An 18,823-nucleotide genomic window follows, 5' to 3' on the forward strand; every position below is an offset into this window, starting at 1 on the left:
TGGCACCCATATGGGATACTGGCACAGCATGTGGATGCTTAACCTACTATGCCACAACACCGGCCCCTACTGTGCTACCTTTTAGAGTTGGCTTTCAAGTTCCTGTGTTACACAGAAGAGGTAAGCTGGATACTAAATACTGTGCACAGACACCTGAAGCTAGGACAGTTCCACACAGGCATTTTAACTTTCAAAATTCAGAGCTTTGCCATTTTTACATGACACGTAAAGAATATGTATAAAAATCATGTTTATTGGAGAAATCAGTTTCAGGCTTAAAGACACTGAACTTCAGAATCAGAAATCTCTGTTTAAACAATGTTTTAACAAGTCACTAGCTGAACAAATTTGAGCAACTCACTTACACTCTATGAACATTGGCTTCCACGTGTATACAATGGAGGAGCAGTATATATTATGAGATTGCCTTGATATTGTAAGAAATAATGTATGTAACTCTATCAGTGTAGTGGTAGTTACAGTCTAACTCATTATTCATGAAATGGCTTGTTGCAGGATCTATTTGTCTTGTCTTAGTATCTATTTTATTTCTAGGCTTAGTGTATACTCTTGCTTATCATCCTAACAATCCATTTTCAATACTAACTTTAAGAAAACACTTCTTATTCTCCTTCAAATAATTTTATTAATTTTTAATTAAAAATAAAACAAATGGACCAAATAAGATCACTGATTATAAATTGAGGCACTTTCAACATCTGTTGTTACTTCATTCATCAAATTCCTCATGGATGTCCTGCCAAATTTTGTTCTAGAAGCACAAATAAGAAAATACAGAAATATAAGCTCTGGTCTCAAAGATTTGTGGAATAATTGAGGAAGGCAGTTTCAAGGCAGATAATAATAATCTACCTTGATAAGGGAACCACGTGCTATGAAGGAATATAAGGGCTCATTGAAACCAAAAACATGGAGCTCAGAAATAATAGGTTGAAGCTATATTATAAAAAATGTGCTGCAAGAAAGGAGGGATATTCAAGAAAGTGGAGGACATATGAAATGGCATGGAAATGCAAGATTTTTTTAAAAACTCATGTATAGAACTTATGACAGTTCTAAGTAACTGGCATGGGAACATGCTGAGAGCTGAGAGGTGAGGAATAAAGCTGTGTGAGTGTGCGAGTGTGCATTCATAGATGGATAAAATCCAAAGTGAAGAGTTTATATTTTATTCTAGAAGTGATGGTAGATAATTGTCTCAAACAGAATATGGACGGCACATTTGGAAGTGGATTTCAAGGAAATAAGACAGTTAAAAAGAACACAAAGATTTTCCAGTAATTGCACTGATCCAGCATATAAACCACCTCTTTTTTTTCTTTTAAAACTTTTCTCAATCTGTAGCTACATTAATCAGGAAAACATCCCTAGAAATCTATGTCTACTTGCTGGGCAAGAGATGGTAAATAGAGGTAGACAGAGCATTCTATACATACCTGTGTATGAGAAACTCCAAAAGGAAAATAAATTAGAATCCAAATAGTACTCATTAAACGTTTAGGGATAAGTCTTTTGGCGCAGCATTTGAGACACCACCTGGGATGCCCACATCTTATGTCAGAGTGATGGATTAGAATATTGTCTCTGCTGCTCCTCTTCTGATCCAGCTGTCTGCTATGCTTCAGGAAAGCAGTAGAAGATGGCCCATGTGCTTATGCCCCTGCGCCTATGTGGGAGACCCAGAAGAAGCTCCTGGCTCCTGGCTTGGGATTGACCAAGCTCCAGCCATTACAGCCATTTGGGGAATGAAGCAGTGGATGGAAACTATTTCTGTCTGTTTCTCCCTCTCTCTGTCTTTTACTCTTCCTCCAAAATAAATAAATAAAATCTTTAAAAAGTGACCTAATAAATATATCTACAAGTGGAAAGATTGTTGTTATATGTCATTTTTGTCATTATTTTCCAAAACTTTTATTGTTTATCATCCAATTTCTTGTAAGATATCTTAAGTAATCATGGAGTGGGGATCCAAAATGGCTGATAGTGAGAAGCAGTACTGATCTCAGCTGCAGAAAGACAATAGAAAAACAAAGAAAGGTCCATGTTTCCAGTGAAATGACTGACAGAATTTTCCAGGGACGTAATGGAACAGAAGAGAGACTCTGAGGGACATAGAGGAAATAGGACAAACAAGCCCACCTGGCGAGCCATACTGCTTGCCAACTCTGCATCTGTGCAAACAGGTGCTAACTGGGCAATGCCATCTTCTAAAGACAAGGTAGGAAGAAGTCGTCATGGCATCCCAACACCAAAAGCTTTAACTGAGGAAGAATTCCACAGTGCCTCCCTGACTTCAAATCCAGCCTAGGGAGTTGACTGTGATCTGAGCAGCTACTTGGCTCCACAAATGGAAGGAACGTGGACTCTCTCTTCTCCCTAAGTGCTAGTCTCAGTTGAGTGTGGTAAAATCAAGGCTGAACACTGTCCTGACTCAGCAGACAGTACACAATCACACTGCTACCAAAAGCAACCAGAGCCAGAGTCAGGGCAATTTACAATTTGGAGAATGGACCCCCTGCATCCTGCAATGGTGGGAATACTGTGTTTAAGTCCCAGAGCTGCGTTCACTCACTCTACATGATCCAGGGGATTCCCCTAAGTTTCCTGGGGCTACATCCAGCAGCAGTCTATAAAAATTATCCAAACCTTACCTGAGAAAGTTCCTTGCTGTATCTTCTCAGACCACAAAGGAATAAAACTAGAAATCAACAAGAAGAAGAATAGAGCATGTGCAAACATGAAAATTAAACAACATTTTGGACAATCAATGTGTCATTGAAAATTTTTTTAAAATAATATCAAAAGCTTTATTGAAATAAATGAAAAGTAGCATATATAAAAATCTGTGAGATGCAGTAAAAGTAGTGACAAGAGGGAAATTTATAGAAGTAAGTTAGTATATCTAAAAGAAGAGAAAGGTCTCAAATAAATGATCTAATGATACATTAGAGGACTTAGAAAAATGAGCAAACCAACCTCAAAATTAGCAAGATGCAAGAAATAGTGTCTGAAGAGAAATGAATGAAATGGAAACTAACAAAAAATGGAAAAAAATCAAAGAAACAAAAGTTCATTTTTGGAGCAGATAAACACATAGGCAAGCTGCTAGCCAATTTAATGAAGAAGATGACTAAAATGAAAATAAAAATATAAAAATTAGAGATAAAAAAGTTGTTACAACTGACACCACTGAAACACAAAGGATTATAAAAAACTACAATGAACAATTATGTGCTAACAAATTGCAAAACCTTGAAGAAATGGATAAATTCCTGGAAATATATAACCTACCAAGATAAAAGCGAGACAATAACCATTTGATTATTGCTTATAGCCCTTGCTTATATTTCTGAAGAACTAGAACTTTTTTGCCTTTTACTTATTGAAACTTTTATTTTTGGAGCTTTATGCCTTTGACTGTAATGTTAATTAATATATGATATCTTAAGGATATTAATATATATAATATATAATATCTTAAGGATATTACTTAAAGAAAAATGTGACTTTCTTTTTGAAATGTTAATATTTTATGTAATTATGAATCAATATTAAAATCAAATGTTTAAAAACACAAAATTCAAATATTAAAACTGAGAGAATGTTCAATTTCAACCCTCTTCATAGAAAGGATATGTGTTTCAACTAAGTTGGAAATACAAAATTTTGACTTTTAAATATATGTATGTATACACACATATATGGGGATATATTAAGGTAAAACTATTTGAAACTATCTTAAAATATGTCTATTTTTGGTCTATATCTATATGTTGTGCTATTTTGAAGTAAACAATTGGAAAGCAATTCTTCTGATGTAAGGAAGAATAAATACAAATACGAAACTGAAGTGTTTAAATAAAACTAAAACCTACATTTCATAGAAATAACCAATATGAACTCAAAGAGTATTTGCTTTTAAATATACATGTATCTTCTTATCTACATTGCAAAAAATCTAAAGATTATGAAAACTATTTAATAATCTGTAATTCAACACTAAATTGAAGAAACACAAACATACTCACATACACACTGAATAGCCAATTCCAGATTAGGGAGGGGAACTTTGCAAGAGTGACAATGCTCCCATGCTCATCACTGGTCTACAATGTTCCCCACCACCCTAAGACAGCTAGCTTGATAGAATGGTGAGATGGCCTTCTGAAAATGATGCCCTCTAGTTAGCAATACATTTCAGGGCAGAGCAAGGATCTTCAGAAGACTGTAAATGCTGGTAATCAGCATATGACATATAATTTTGTCTCCTCCCATAGCTAGGTTCTCATATCCATGAAACAAAAAGTGGAAAAAGAGAATTCCATCATCCAATATTATTTAGTGATCCATTAGCAGAAGCTTCTCTGCTTTTTCCTGCGACTTTATTATCTGCCATCACTGAGTTCTTAGATCCAGAGTATTTGTCATGAGTATTTCTTCCCAGTTTTGTCTTGAGTATGTGTGTGCACGTGTGTTATTATAGAAAATATCTTTTTCCCCCTTCTCTTATTCCTTTGCTGTCTAGTAAAAGGGGTATTGATTTTATATTATAATGATTTTAAGTATTCTTAATTTTACATCATAATATTTAGGTTACAGGATATCAAGAAGATGAGACATCACTCAAGGTATTTAGCTTTTTTTCTAGGGGAGAAATGCATTTATCTTGTTAACTGGAACTACTACCTTACTATTGACTTTATTTGGGTATAAGAATGGACTAAGGAGATGCGTATGGATGCCAATTTAGCAATAGTTGGACTTGTGATGGTCATTTTTATGTGTCAATATGACTGGGCCACAGGGTTCTCAGAAATCCGATCAGGGTCGCTGGCATTGTGGCATAGTGGACAAAACCACAGTCTGCAATGTGAACATCCTGTATGAGTGCCAGTGCAAGTCCTGGATGCCCCACTTCTGATCCAGATCCCTTTTAAAAGCCTGGAAAAAGCAGAAGACGGCTCAAGTGTTTGGTCCTTGCAACCTATGTGGAAGACCCTGATGAAGCTCCTGGCTCCTGGATTTGGCCTGGCCCAACCTTGGCAGATATTGCCATTTGGGGAGTTAACCAGCAGATGAAAAATCTCTCTCTCCCTGTCTCTCCCTTTCTCTGTAACTCTGACTTTGAAATAAATAAATAAATCTTTAAAAAAGCAAGGATGGTCATACTCAATCCTCATTGTAGCATTGGGCTATTAAGTTCTACTATATGCAATAAAAAAGCACCAGAAATAAAACACATAAATTTGGGACATACAGATTAATGACAGCAAGATATATAGTGAACAACACTGGGGCTAAAATATATATTCCCATATGTGGGGAGCAACTCGGACTAGACTGTTACTGGAATTAAGACTTATTCTATGCATCTGCTCTCCCACAATATGGCGCTGAGAAGGGAGTAACAGCTTCTACACAGCTGCCTCCAGTTCAACCAATAAACAGCAGGACCTGCTCCTGATTGGAGGAGAGCAGCATACTCGGTGTGTGGGTAGCAGAGTTGGGATTGGTGGAAGAGGACTATAAAGGAGGAGAGAGACAACATGCACGAGGAACATCTATCTGAAGGAACACCTGAGCAGCCCCCGAGAGAGCTGGCAGGCGGTGTGCTGCTCCCCCGCGGAAGTGGGGAAAGTGGCAGGGGGAACTGCCCTTCCATGGAGGTGGAAGGGACGGTAGCCAACCCGGAAAGAACCAGCAGCAAACCCGGGGAGGGCCGAGCAGACAAAAGAACAACGCAGGGTCCTGTGTCGTTCCTCCACAAAGAGGGGGAGCGACACCCATACACAGTTCTTTCAAATATTTCATATCTTTGAAAGTTTTTATAAGAATATTATATACTTATAAATGTTGTTTTACATAATAATATATGTATCTTTCCTCATTCTATGATCTTTTTCATGATTCTCATGTGATATTAACACATTGACAAAAATGGCAAAACATTGAAAATTGTTAAATCTATTTGTGCTCATTGAATGTTTCTTCATACTTTTCTGTACTGTTTGAAATACTTTGGCCAGCGCCGCAGCTCACTAGGCTAATCCTCCGCCTTCGGCGCCGACACACCGGGTTCTAGTCCCGCTCGGGGAGCCAGATTCTGTCCCGGTTGCCCCTCTTCCAGGCCAGCTCTCTGCTGTGGCCCGGGAGTGCAGTGGAGGATGGCCCAGGTACTTGGGTCCTGCACCCCATTGGAGACCAGGATAAGTACCTGGCTCCTGCCATCGGATCAGCGCGGTGTGTCGGCCGCAGAGCGCTGGCCGCGGCGGCAATTGGAGGGTAAACCAATGACAAAAGGAAGACCTTTCTCTCTGTCTCTCTCTCTCACTGTCTACTCTGCCTGTCAAAAAATAGAAATAATAAAAAATAAAAGAAATACTTTAAAATAAAATATTCGTTTTTGATAAAAATATAAATAAATACTGGGAGGGCAATGGAGCTACACCTGCAAGGATAAAGATGTAGATCTTTCAATACACTCAGTTGCCAAGAGTATGATTGATAGGAAATCCTTTTCAAATAATACTTTATTATGGTGTGGATATTGTATCCTCCAGAACTGAAGAATCTCAACATGAAAGGAATGTATATTGGTTTTTTTTTTTTCTGACAATGAAAGAGGCTATCAGTTTTTCTTTCAATGCACAGGTTTTGAGTGAATATGATTTTTGTGGAAATAGAAATCAATATGCACAAGATAATCATGCTTCTTGTTTGCAATTTTTAAACAAAGATGTGAAAAATATTCAAGGGCATATGATGTTTCCTATGCAAAAAGCTATACTATGTAACACTTAAAACTATTTCAGGAATTATCTTTGGATAACACCTACTTAAATATTTTTTTAAAAAGCTCTTTATTCTTTTCTTTAGTTTAAAATTAACTTGTAGGACAATTTTCTCTCTTGAGGGAAACTCAAATTGATACATTTGATCCATGTTTCTGGAGAATTGCTAATTCTCACCCACAAACAGAAGATAAAATTAGTTCCATTCTTTCTATAGAATTAGACAACTATATAAATTAAAACAGAAAAATATTCAAGATTGGTTCATTTATTGTCAAACTCTGCTCCTTGAAGTCGTACCTTGTATAAAAAGGACTCAGAGTTTGACCTAGGGAACACTGACCCCATTTAAATTATAGAAACTTCCTTTTTATCTATTTTATGTATTTGGACAAAATATAGATTCTGGATGAAAATGATGCACTGCTGTTAGAAAAATGCATGTTGGGAAAGTGATTCATATTATAACTTATTCCTTTGACAGATTAGGAAATGGGGGGTTAGAGGAATTATGTGAAAGGAAAAAACAAAAGCTAGCAGTACCAGAACTAAATATGGGACACCGTTTCCTAACTCTTTAATTCAGTGCTCAGCCTCTAATAATTCCCATACAGCAAAAAAATTGCACTTTTCCTTGCTACCTGGTTTTGTTGGATTATATCATTTCCTCTAATCCTTGAATGGAATTTAAACTGATACAATGTGAATACTCAAATTGCTGAATTTGGTGTTAAATAATACAATTTCTATTGTTAGTAGTAAGAGCTAAGAAATACTTAAATCTATTTCATCAACTTACAATGTGCTCTCAAATGGAAAAAAATAGCAGTTATTGATCACCTACATTTTATACCAGTACCTATACCTCCAAAAGTTTTTTAATTTTTTTCTACAAATACAGTCTATTTTGCCACCCTCACACATACACTCACACAAAGTGTCCCACAGGTTTTTCCTTAGGTATTTTCTTCAGTCATGTGATTTATGTGGTAAAATTTTTGAAGAATGAGAGTGAAACATAAGACAGAGGTTTAGTATTCTTTGGCAGTTTTTATGAGCCAGATATGGTGGAAATTAGAATAAAAAGTATTCCTTAGAAGATGTATCATATGTACTGGGAAAAAAAAAAAAACAAACAGAAAAAACAGACTGTGTGGCTTTGACAGTAGAGAAGTGGTTTAAACATGTTAGATGTTAAGGCAATAGCTTCTTCTTTATTTCATCTTTAATGCCTCGTTTTCATCTCAAGGACAATCAGCTTACTCAAATTCCAAGCAGGAGGGCATCTACCCATTCTCTAGTGTCAGTGTATAATTGGAAACTCAAAAAGACAAGCAGAAAGCAGCCCAAAGAACAGACGGATAAAAGTGCTTCAAAAGCATGCAAATATAAAAAGAAGAGGTTTTTTTTTTTTTTTTCAGGCTAATAAATAGGCATTTTTCAAGACCTGTCAGAAATACTGTGTCTTGATCATGATTACTATATTGGGATTATGTAGAAAAAAGGCATTTTTAGGAGATTGAGTCTAGAGTTAGGAGTGGAGTTTTTCATATCTGTGACATACATCCAAATAAATCAGGAACGAAAAAATGAGGAGAGAGAAATTATTAATATTGATGACTATACGGTAAGAGTACATGAGTATATTATAATTGTGGCAATATTTAACTTTTCTTTATATTTTCACTTTGTCTAAAGAAATGAGGAAAATATAAAACGTTTTAAGTTATTTTGTTTAAAAATACTTCCTCAACACATGATGCTTTTTTTTAATCCTTTTCGTTGGTGCATTTTTAACATGAAGCTCTAGGAAGGGGTTTCAGCTATTTTAGTTCCTGGTCAGTTTATGATATTCCTTAGTTTTTTTCTTCATGAAGATAGAAAAACATGTCAGTATTTTGTAATTCTCAAGTCTGATATAAGTCTGCATCACTCGAAGTATTTGCTCCAATTACAAATCTCTGGACTCCTGCATATTGAGGTTTTAATGCAGCCATGTTAGGGAAATGCTTAGCAATCTGTTTTCTCATGCAGTTTAGCATGCAACATCTTCAGCTGCATTTTTAAGTATTGATTAAAGAAACTCACATTAGATGGTGCTTGTTTTCCAAACCTTGTTTATGATAGACTCAGCTGGAGATGTTTTAAAAAATATGGATTACTAAGACAGGATCTACACACTCAGACTCTCTGAACTGAGACCTGAAATTTGTGTTGAAAGAATTCTATAGTCATTTCATCAAAATAGGATTTGTATTATAATAATACTAATTTTACAGATAAGAAGACAAAGATAGAGGGTCTTATATCACTAGCACACATTTAGTGACAAAGTCAGAATTTGGACTCATGAACCTCTTCCCCTCTCCACTAAGTTAGACCAGTTTTCCTATACCAAGAACCAACTTCATCAGTTTCATTTAATCTTGAACTAATAATCAAACTAAAAGGTAAGTGATAATTAAAAAATTAAACTCATCCAGATTATTTTAACCCTGGGTTAATAGAGTTCCTCATTATTTATTCAACAAATATTTACTGAACATCTATTCTGAGCCAGAGCATATGGTAGAATAACACCTGTGAATGACCAAAACAGAAGATGACCTCTCAGGTAGCTAACTTTACGCTCAAGAAGATAGGGAAGTAATAAACAACCAAAAGAAAAACAACAAAATATGTTAACTTCAGTGCTAAAAAGAAAACAAAACAGAGAGAGAGAGCATTATACATACTGCCTAAACAGAAGAGCTGCGTTAAATAAAGAGGCAAAAAGTTATCTGAGAAGCTGAAATTAGAAGTAAGACTTTCCTGTCACAAATATTGATTGTGAAAGAAATCTAGGATTTGTGCTCAGTGAGAGGCCAAACATTGTGATATATTGATGTTTGCAACAAATGCCGAAGAATTTTGTAATGTACCTAAGTCTCTGGATCATTTTTGAGAGTTTTTATATGATTGAAGACAAGGTTAGTTCTCTTTTTTCTAATCCCATGAAAAAGCACTTAACAAGGATAATTGGAAGGTCACCAGCTTGTGGCCCTGTATCAATTACATTATTGGGTTTGCAGGCCCTAGGAGCACAGAGGACAAACTCTTCCCAGGTAACAATGTAATGTATATAAGTGAAATTGAAATTTTAAGATTAGATTATTGTTCATAGCCCTTGTCTGTACTCCTCGGGAACAGTGGGTTGTCTACTTACGACTCGTTGAATTATTTATTTAGTAGAGGGCTAAACTATTGATTATAGGGGCCAGCACCGTGTCCCTATAATCCTCCGGTTAATCCTCCAGTGCCATGCCGGCATCCTGTATGGGCGCTGGTTCTAGTCCCGGCTGCTCCACTTCCAATCCAGCTCTCTGCCATGGCCTGAGAAAGCAGTAGAAGATGGCCCAAGTGCTTGGGCCCCTGCACCCACGTGGGAAGACCAGGAGGAAGCTCCTGGCTCCTGGCTTCAGATTGGCCCAGCCCCAACAGTTGTGGCCATTTGGGGAGGGTGAACCAACAGAAGGAAGACCTTTCTCTCTGTCTCTTCCTCTCACTAAATGTAACTCTACCTGTCAAATAAATAAATAAAATCTTTAAAAAAAACTTTTGATTATAAAAGAAACTGAAAGTATGTCCTTGTAAGAATTTAAAGAAAAAATAAGAAGGTGGAGAAAGTTGGGAGTTAGTGAGAAAAGGAGGAATGGTGGGAAGTAGCATTATGTTTTTAAAAGTGTATATATGAAATGTGTTCCCTTTGTATAACTTTTTCTTAAAAAAGTGAAAAAAAGAGCAAGTCAGAAAATTTCTAAGTAATCAAGAGGTTGATGCATCTGTTTTATGTAAGATGTTTTGGATACTTTTCTGCTGATAAACCAATTTGCATTTTCACATATGGTTATATAATCTTTCTATCAAGCTGTGAATGTATTATAAACCATATAAATCTATTAGTTTTGTTTACTGCAAGTATATACTGAAATATCATAACCACAATTTTTAAAAAATTTGGTACTGTGAAAAGGAAAGCCACATTTTAGTATAATTGAACTTGGAAACTTAAATTTCTAATATTAAGATACAGGTTACATAACTATTCACATGAAATTACACAGTTCTTCCTTTCATAAATATGTGCAAGGTAAATATTGTGTATTTTAGCTTTACAACTGTCCTTTCTGATATTTGGCATCAGTAAACACTTTCATTTAAACATATTAGATTTTCTAAATAAAGATCAATCAGTGGCATACAATATATTAAATCATTCATTTTTTTGCAATTTAAAAATAAAGATTGAGGCCGGCACTGTGTTGTAGCGGGTAAAGCCACTGCCTGCAGTGCCAGAATCCCATATGGTTGCTGGTTCAAATCCCGGCTGCTCCATTTCTGATCCAGCCTTCTGCAATGGCCTGGGAAAGCAGTAGAAGATGATCTAAGTCCTTGGGCCTCTGCACCCACATGAGAAACCCGGAAGAAGCCCCTGGCTCCTGACTTCAGATTGGTGCAGCTCTGGTCATTGAAGTCAATTGAGGAGTGAACCCAGTGGAAGATCTCTCTCTGTGACTGTTTTCCTTCTCTCTCTCTGTAACTCATTCAAATAAATAAATAATTCTTTAAAAAAAATAAAGATTGCAGCCCAAATCTGACATCTTTTGGCACATTATTTTCATTTTTTATATATTTCTATTTATATATTTTTATATATTTCTATTTACAAAGATCAAATAGATATATTCAGTGACTCATGATATTTATAATGCATAGGTCTGGAGCCAAATTGTCTCAACTTTATTTCTAGATCACCTATTTAGACATCAGGCAACTTAACATTCTTTTCATTTTTCCCATATTAAAACAGGGTTAATAACCATACCCACCTCTAAGAAGACTTCACGTAGACCATTATAATCAGTATGCAGACCCCGAAAAAGTTTGGTGACTCATTTCCATAATTCTAGACAAGTCACTAAGCCAGGGATGGGGAACATCCAGCCTGCAGGTCATGGTCACAGACACTGTTCGGAATTCAATAAATCTATAGCAGGCTAATGTTTAAGTTGATAATTTTGTAGGGCTCCTAAATGATGTTGAAATATCCAAATGGCTTTTGGCAGAAAAAAAGGTTCCCCACCACTGCTGGCCTCTTAGGTTCTCCATCTGAAAAAAAAAAAAAAAAAAAAAAAAAGAAAGAAGTTTGTCTCAAACCCTTTTTAGTTCAGAATGCTGATTCTCTCTCAAAGAAGTATTCTGGGCTCTAGTACTAGTGTATAGCTCTGGCCTAATACAAAATGGATATGTTCAGGCAAGACTTCAACTTGTTCATAGAAAGTGAAATAAAACATGAATGTGCTCTGTTGCAAAATAATTGAAATCCATGCATAACTTTTGTATGTATATGAAACACATATCCTGTAGATTTTTAAAAGATCCTTCAGTTATACACACACATGCATATATACTCATAAATGTATGTGTTTTTAAAAGGATATAGTCACCACAAATTCACTTTCTTGTGATTTGAGTAATTTTAGAATGCATACATACAAAGAGAATTATGTGTCTTAGTATCAGAGACAAGAATATCTGAATAAAATCCACTGAGACTGAAAATTAACATAATTAACAAATTAATTTCTCTAATAAGAAGAAAAGTTGATGTTTTCAGAAAAGTTGGAGGTGGTGAGATAAGCTCTTCAAACTACTTTACTTTGTATCTGCCACAATATAAGTCACAGCTAAGCTTGTTTGGGCCTATTCAGGAAAGCCATTTTTCAGATAAAAATAACTCAGCAATATTTGAGACCTCATTTATCTCTGTCTCTCTTGCTCTCTCTCTAAAACTGGATGCTTATTACTCTGAAAGGCTGAATACAATGACCCCCTGGTGAAATATCTGTGCTAGAATAAAAACTTCAGGTCTCTAAAGATGTCAATACAGGTTACATTCTGCTACTGTTTAAGTAGCTTGTCGTTGTACAAAAGATGTTGTACAGAATGGAATAGTAGTCCATGACCAGACAAATTTGAGGAAGCTTGCATTAGATAAAATTAAACAGGTTTAATTACTGAAAAGCTTATGAGAAACTTTTATACATAAGACAATTTGAATGAATGGTGTGCCCTTCATTTTATGGGAATAAGAATCAACTCATAGCTAAGAGTACACTGAAAAATCCAGTGTAGTAAAAAGTCACATGACTCAGAATCTTCCAGATGTTGGTCGAAGTTCTGATTTTGCCTCACTGGATAAATTATTAACACTCTGAGCCTTCATTTCATCATCTAAAAATAATATGCATGAAAATACACCTTGCAGCCCTTTGCCATCGTTTTATCTCTTATTTAGGTAATCAATATTTTATTCATTTTCATTTTACCTGAAAGGGGGAGAAGAAAGAAAGGGACACACACACACACACAGAGGAGGAGAATAGAGAAAGAGAGAGAGAGAGAGAGAGAGAGAGAGAGAGAGATTCTGTCTTCTATTTCATTCCCTTTATGTCTGCAATGGCTGGGACTGGATGCCAGGAAACTAGAACTCAAGCTGGATCTCCCACATGTGTGTCAAGGTCTCAAATACTTGAGCCAGCACCTACTACCACCACTATGTGCACATTATTACAAAGCTGCATCGAGTATTTTTAATATTTAAAATTAATTATAGAAGATACTTCAAGCAAACACAGCACATAAATACTGTCCATAGTTTATAATGAGGTTATTTAACTTAATCAAGTTTTTTTTTTTTTTCACTAAGTTTCTTGATTTTTTCCAATATCTGTCCAAACGTGATTCTCTCCATTTTACCACTTCTGTGTAGGGAAGTCAGGAATCCACATCTACTATCGAGGTCCAGCTCTTACTTCCAACAGCATACTCAACATGTGTTCCTGGTTGTCCACTTAAATACCTCTAAATCATCTCCATTTTCCATATACTTCACAAATTTATTCATATTGTGGTTATCTTTACATCACACTCCCTCAGACATTTATTTAGTACATGTTTATTGAGCATTATTAAAAACTATCATAAGGTAAATTCAATTAAATTTTATGTCCATGTAAATGGTATAACTGTTTTAAAGACATAGAACACAATAAATTCATATAAATTGATCAACATCAATAAGAATATAAAATGATATAAAATCAGAACTGAGTATAATTATTAATGTAGAACATATTAGTTATAGCTGTGTTTCTGATATACTAATAAAATACTACTGAATATTCAGAAATGGAATTTAAAATGGACTAATCATCTAATCAGACTATTTCTTTTTTTTTATATTCTCCCTGCATCAAATGTACATACCATTTCAAATATATATTTCTAACTCTTTTCTATTATTCTGGTGCAGTGATATTGATCTCATTAAAATATAATTCAGGTCATGGAATTATAGTTCAAATTTTTATTGCTAAAATCTGTAAGAATTCTGGGCTTAGTGAAATTTTAATAAGTATTTGATGAGTAACTAAGAGGATTCAAATTTCAGTTATGATCATGGATGAGGTCAAAAGCATGATTTTTTGGGGTTTATTTGATTTTTGAATCTGTCGGATATCCTGATGATATATTATTGATTCTTTCTCCATAAATATTTTGGTATGGAAGGATAGATAAATATTACTTAATCAGAAAACATTGTCATTGTCACATAGTCACTCTCTATACGTCTGCTGAAAAAACATGTGCTTATTAGAGAGTTGACAGCTAATACAATGTAGAAACAAGGAGTTGGATCTCAATTATTATAGAGGACTGGATTGACTCATTTCATGATTTGAGATAAAGATATTGACTTTTGGTTTGGCAACTAATATTAATTACTTACTGTCCATCAAGGATTATGTTCATTAATTTAATTTCCAGTTCAATCCCATCAAGGTGGCATGTACCAATGCCATCTCACTAGTCCCAGTGATCAATTTCTGTTCACAATTGATCATAATGATAGGACTAAGAACCAAAGGGATCACATAAACAAAAATAGTGTCTGCAAGTACTAGCTGATAGAATAAAAAAGGGAGAGAATGATCCAACATGGAAAGTGGGATACACAGCAGACCCATAGAACGGCAGATGTCCTAAATAGCACTCTGGCCTCAGAATCAGCCCTTAAGGCATGCGGATCCAGCTGAAAAGCCCATGAGAGTATTTCAGGCATGGAAATCCAAGACACTCTGGGAAAAAAAAAAAAACAAAAACAAAAAAAAAAAAAAACAAAAAAAAAACTAAATGAAAGATCTCTGCGAGTGAGATCCCAGTGGAAAGAACAGGTCATCAAAGAAGGAGGTACCTTTCTCTGAAGGCAGGAGAGAACTTCCACTTTGACCATGGCCTTGTCTAAATATGATCAGAGTTAGTGAACTCAAGGGGGCTTCCATAGCCTTGGCAGCTCATGACAAGAGCCTAGGTTGATTACTGAGGCCATAAACAAGAGTGTCAATTTGTTGAGTCAACAGCAGGAGTCACTGTGCACTTACTCCTCATGTAGGATCTTTGTCCTTAATGTGCTGTACATTGAGATTTAATGCTATAACTAGTACTCAAGCAGTATTTTTCACTTTATGTTTCTGTGTGAGAGCAAACTGTTGAAATCTTTACTTAATGTATGCTAAACTGATCTTCTGTATATAAAGAGAATCAAAAATGAATCGATGTGAATGGAAGGGGAGAGGGAGTGGGAAAGGGGAGGGTTGCAGGTGGGAGGGACGTTATGGGGGGAATCCATTGTAATCCATAAGCTGTACTTTGGAAATTTATATTCATTAAATAAAAGTTAAAAAAAAAAACTCAATGAGATAACTTGAGTAATCACTGCTGTATTGATACTTACATTTGAGAACCTATCTGTAAGAGAAATTATGTTATCTATGTCCAGTAATATAAAAGAATATCTTCTCTTTGTCTCTCTCACTGTCCACTCTGCCTGTCAAAAAAAAAAGAATATCAAAGATGGTTATTTGTGGCTGCATTTTGCCTCCAAGATTATCATCAGAATCTACTTCATCCGCTTTCTTCATTGTACCTTTGAGTAAGGCATAACTCTATTCATTTTGGCAAAAAAATATTACATGGTGGTATAAGTATTGGTTGCCTAGGGTACAAATATTGGTAATCTGATCCTCTGTTGAAGTACAATATGGCACATTTAATTTTGCCAAAAACTTGCTTTAGGGAAATAGCATTCTTTTCCTTTAATGCTTATTATGGAAACTTCTCTCTCAATATCACTCTAGTGGCTTAGCTTGCTGGTGATAGTATGGTCACTTCCCTTCCCAGATACCCATGAAGAAATGTAGACATTATGGTACTGGTAATCTCTGATATATCTGTGTTTACAAATAGAGAAGATTTTTATTCAAAGCAAAAGTTGCTAGTGATAGAGCTGATACATCACAGTTCAGTATGGAAATAGCTCTGGTGGTATCAGGCCATAACATGCAAGATTCTACTTAAAAATTCCTCTGCTAATTGCTAACTGAATAGTGTGGTTGATGATTTGTCAACATCGTTTTTCTACCCATAATGCCTCCATTTGTCTTCCATTTTAATCCTAACTCAATGTGCCTGTTCAACCCTTGTGAGTACAATGTACAGAAATAGTTCTGCTTGTAAATATCATTTAGTGACTTGAGTTTTTCCTAAGAGGCTTTGTGTTGTGGTACATTCAATCATACATTACTACTATGCTACTATGCTAAGTGATGATTATCAGTCCTAAATGTTCATACAGTTGATATTTTAACTTAAAGCAAGTGTTAGATTCTGGATTTGCAGTTATATATTCTGTTTTCCAATACAGAGTTACTACTAACTAGTTTGTAATAATGTATAAATCATTTAATTCTCCTAAATCTCAGTTTTTTTCTTGCATACTTAGTATTGTAATCATAACTTATTATTAGTAATTGAAAATAAAATCTGGAAGGATATTTTTATGCTGTAAACTCTTTAAATATCTGGAGAAATAGATTGTCTATTTCCTAAAAGTGGGTTTGTAAACTTGTAATGTTAACCAACTTGTGCATTTTATTTTTGTATAGATTTTGTAATTTTAATTAAGATGTCCCTGGGACTTAAATACTAGATGCCTGACTTCAAGCTCCAGTAACATAATTTGCATTCTATTCCTTTGTGTAAACTTTGGTTTTATCTTTAAAAGAGATAATAGCACATTGGCTCTTTGTGGCAGTTAGATAAAATATATATTCTGAGCACTTACAAAATGCTTAGGATATAATAAATATTATTATCATTATTACAATATTTATGAATGCTGGAAGATGATGATGATAGATATGTGATGATGTTGACATGTTTTCTTTTGTCTTATTCCAAATTCTGTTATTATCATGTCTTATTTTTTCATTATAAAACACTATTATTCATGGCTGGAATTCATTAACAATTCACAGATATTTCAAATAAAAAAAATTTCAACAATCTGCTATTTTTTCAATAATCATATTTGATTGACTCTCACAAGGTATGCAAAGGAATATCATCTCTGTTAAGTAATATGCAAACTACAAAGTCTCAGACATTATCAAGATTAAATACTAGTTAAGGAATCAGTATGTTAGAATCCATTGTTCCTGACTTACTAAAGTGATGGCTTATATATCCATCAACCAAGATGCCATATGTACCAATTCTAGATAATTATACTTTTATAGGAATTGTTGACTTGTTTGTTTTAAAACTATTAGGTAAGTCTCCCTTTGGAACTGATATCCAAGCAAGACTGGAGATTAGTTTTAGCAGTAACTTTTAGAAAATAAAATCATGTAAAAAAGATACATACATATCAAACAAGTTTCAGCTGATTAGGCAAAAGCAATTGGGATTTCCTCTCTGATGGCCATATTGAAAAGAAACCCAAAGTCTTAGAAAAACCCAGTACATGATTGAATAGAGATGTTTGTCACAGTAATGTGGGAATCACCATTGGAACCATGTAATCAATGATCTGTCATATCTGATTTCTATAACACAGAATGAATAAATGGAAGTTTAGAGCATCTCATAACATTACAGAATAAATAACTTCTTGATTTTACCCACAAAGGGATTTTTCCATAATGGATTTTTTTCATAATACTTGTCAACAAAATACTTATTTCTAATGGAAAAGCAAAAGGATCTGGATACACACATGTGTTTTTTTTTTTAATTTTACTGCCATAAAGAAATTCTGACAATGACTTTTTTCTTAGAAAGCGTTGTTGACATATTTCCTGTTTTTTTATATTTTGCCTTTAATAAATTGTATTTTCAGAATAGCTTTATGTTCACAACAAAACTGAGAAAGTACAGATATTTCAAATATTATCCTCTGTCTCCAAGTATGCACAGCCTCCTTATGTATCAACATATCAATATAGTGTTACCAGATTGGTGTCAGTGTTATGCTATATGAAGCTATGACAATACGTTATTGTCATTCAATGATCATAGTTTACAATAGGGTTGACTCCTGGTGTTATATCCATATATTGGGATAATTCATTGTAGTTTCATTGTACTGAGACTTCTCTGTCTCACCCTATTTATTTTTTCCTTCCTAATTCATCCATATCAATCCCTGATTCTTTTATTACCTCTATATATTTTTTCTTTCCCAGATTATCAAATAATTGGAATCATGTAATATATAGACTTTAGTTATACGCACTAAAAATTCATTTGTGTCTTGAAAGGCCCTTTTATTTTCTCTTTTAAGATTTATTTTATTTATTTCAAAGACAGAGTTACAGAGAAAGAGGGAGGAGAGAGAAAGAAAGAGAGAAATCGAGAAAGAGAGAGAGAGAAAGAGAGAAAGAGAGAGAGAGAGACTTCCATCCATCAAAGCCAGGAGCTTGGAACTCCATCCTGGTTTCCCACATGGATGGCAGGGTTCCCAGTACTTGGGCCATCTTCTGCTACTTTACCAAGTACATTAGCAGGGAGATGGATCAGAAGTAGAGCTGCCAGAACTCAAACCAAGCTGATATGGATGCAGAATTCAC

The 18,823-nt window shown here is 34.9% G+C and overlaps 1 pseudogene; it reads left to right on the forward strand.

The window, feature by feature from the left end:
* The first annotated feature begins 2,104 nt into the window (after positions 1-2,104).
* The window catches only part of LOC100343193 (prefoldin subunit 1 pseudogene), a 52,026-nt pseudogene continuing 35,307 nt past the window's right edge, over positions 2,105-18,823 (forward strand).

This window comes from Oryctolagus cuniculus, chromosome 1, assembly GCF_051225735.1.
Source record: "Oryctolagus cuniculus isolate XC-2025 breed Fujian yellow rabbit chromosome 1, ASM5122573v1, whole genome shotgun sequence".
NCBI classification, from domain to species: Eukaryota; Metazoa; Chordata; class Mammalia; order Lagomorpha; family Leporidae; genus Oryctolagus; species Oryctolagus cuniculus.